This window comes from Alosa sapidissima, chromosome 11 (assembly GCF_018492685.1).
Source record: "Alosa sapidissima isolate fAloSap1 chromosome 11, fAloSap1.pri, whole genome shotgun sequence".
In the NCBI taxonomy this organism is placed as follows: domain Eukaryota; kingdom Metazoa; phylum Chordata; class Actinopteri; order Clupeiformes; family Clupeidae; genus Alosa; species Alosa sapidissima.
The window spans coordinates 26,313,631-26,316,130 of NC_055967.1; the positions used below are offsets into that span (position 1 = coordinate 26,313,631).

Here is a 2,500-nt window from a genome sequence, read left to right on the forward strand (position 1 = left end):
CTTCCCTGTTTGTTCCTTGGCTTGAATAAAATGAGCATTGTTTCTCCTGTGGGTTCCTCCCGCATGACCATTAGTTTGTTCCCCTCTGTTAAATCTGTTCCAGGAGTCGGGAGGTGTGTGTGTGTGTGTGTGTGTTTGGGGGGGTGGGGGTGTGTGGGTGGGTTGGGGGTTTAGGACAGTGGGTGGCCAAGAAGGGTCTGTGTTTTATGCTAATGTACTTAATACGTGGCCATGCCTCAACATGCTAATTTATTCATGAGCAGTCTTATTTCATGAAGCCTATACTGTATCTTATGCATTTTACACAAACCCAAACTGTCTTTCTTTTTTCCTCTGCAAACCATCTGCAAACTCCTCTCTCGCCTCTTTATGAAAGAAAATCTACACAATGAAGAACACAGTGAAATAAGAAAGCGAGTGTTGTGCTCATTTTCACTGAACAACAGCAAAACAATATCCACGTTTATGCTCGGACCCTGCAAACAAACTCCCAGCTTGCACCAGGGCTGCTCAATAATAGATAAGACCACCCATAACTGGATTGGGGCAAAGCAGCTGTGCGCACCACGCTGAAGTGAAAGTGGCTCCTTGTGTGCGCCACTTATGTGTTCACAGCTGGAGCGGCACACACCACAGCACCGGGCAATAAGCTGGAACAGCACACAGCAATAAGCTGAAACGGCGCACACCACAGCACCGGGCAATGGGTTCTGTGCACTAGCTTATTTGAAGTCGGCAAACCAGTTTCCTGTTTGTTTCACATGGCTGTCAACAAGCACCTGGATATGCTTTAGTTGTACCAAAACGTAAGAAATACAATGTACGCGTCTTTGTCTTAATGTCCATGGGCGGAATTAAAGAGCACTGCTGTGTGCCACTCACACTCAGCTTCAAGTCGTTATAAAAAGCGATTTTAGCTTCTGCCTTTTTCCTAAAAACGCCAGTCTACGTGCAGTGACTGCACAAAATAAGGAGGGAAGGATTTTCGGTGAGCACACGTTTTGGTAGGCTACAACCAAAGCACTACTCTTCAGGTGCTTGTTGACAGCGATATCAGCGAACAGGAAACTGGTTTGCCGACTTCAAGTAAGCTAGTGCACAGAGCCCATACGACGGGTCTCAGCGGCTGAGAGGCATCTCCACCTCCCCCACCCCCCCCAGGGGTCCCACTACTGCTGAGGCTCTCACAGGGTTGCACAGAAAGAGAGAGAGACTCACTCACAGAGCTGCTTCCTCCGAAAAGACAAAGAACAAAAACACAAGCAGGGGAAGAAAGAGAGGAGGAAAGAAGGGAAGACAATGAGCAAAGCCTTCAATTAGACATCGCCTGTGGCACGGGGAGAGAGAGAGAGAGGGTGTGTGTGTGTGTGTAAAAGAGAAAGAGAGAGATAGAGATAGAGAGAGGGAGACAAGAGTGTGTGTATCAGTGTTTCCCTCTAAGTCTGTGCATGTGCATGTGTGTGTGTGTGTGTGTGTGTAAAAGAGAAATAGAGAGATAGAGATAGAGAGAGGGAGACAAGAGTGTGTGTATCAGTGTTTCCCTCTAAGGGCCTGTCCACACGGAGACGCTTTTTAGGTTAAACGCAGAGGTTTTGCTTCATCTTGGCCGAGCGTCCAAACGAATCCTGTAAACGCACTGCCCGAAACCGCACTTTTCTGAAACCTGGTCCCAGAGTGGAGAAGTCTGAAACCGTAGCCCGTTTGAGTTCGTTTAGACAGCGAAACCGCACATCCTGCTTGCGTATCGATGATGTCATCCCCACACCTCAGCTGCCCTGGACTTGCACTTATAGTATTGCCTAACAATACTAGTTTTCATACATGAAATGACCTACGATTACACTCCGTTAAGATAAATATCACAACTGATGCCGCGCAGCGCCGACAGCTTATGACTTGGTGGACTGAACACTGTTTTTCCCGGTGTTTTTTTAATGCATTCTAGCTACCGTCAGTGACGCGAGAGAACTTAAGTTATTAGGAAAGTGCGGTGTAAGTTTAGGCTACATTAATTTGTGCGTAGTGCCAGTGTCATTCATTTATTTTACATGTCTTACAACATATATACATGCATTCACAGTCGAGTGAAATCAGATATAAGCATACAAAGACGCTTAGAACTCACGTTAAGCCGATGGTAGCACACTGAATGCGAATGCACGATTTGATGCAGGCAAAAGTATTGACTGTTACTAACGAAGGTTTTATAGCAATATTATAAATGTGGCGACAGAATAGCCTAGAACTTGGGTAATGTTAAGCCTTGCGTTTAGTAGCCTAATTGCGGTTATAGCCAAAAATAATGTGAATCACGGACTATCCTACAACCAAAGAAAGTAAAGGTGATTAGTAGGCCTACCTGCGTTAGCCAAATAAAGGACGGGACTGCACCCTTCACAAACCGTAAAATAAAGTTTATTAGTTTTACAGTTGGCTACAGTTGACAGTTCACCATCAGTCCACACAAACAATTCTGGTTTCCTTCATTCCTTGCACTAGA

At 45.6% G+C, this 2,500-nt stretch overlaps 1 protein-coding gene across 5 annotated transcripts in view; it reads right to left on the reverse strand.

Moving 5' to 3' along the window:
* LOC121723848 (neuron navigator 2-like) overlaps positions 1-2,500 on the reverse strand; it is a 76,564-nt gene that overhangs the window by 42,535 nt on the left and 31,529 nt on the right. The window lies entirely within an intron of this gene.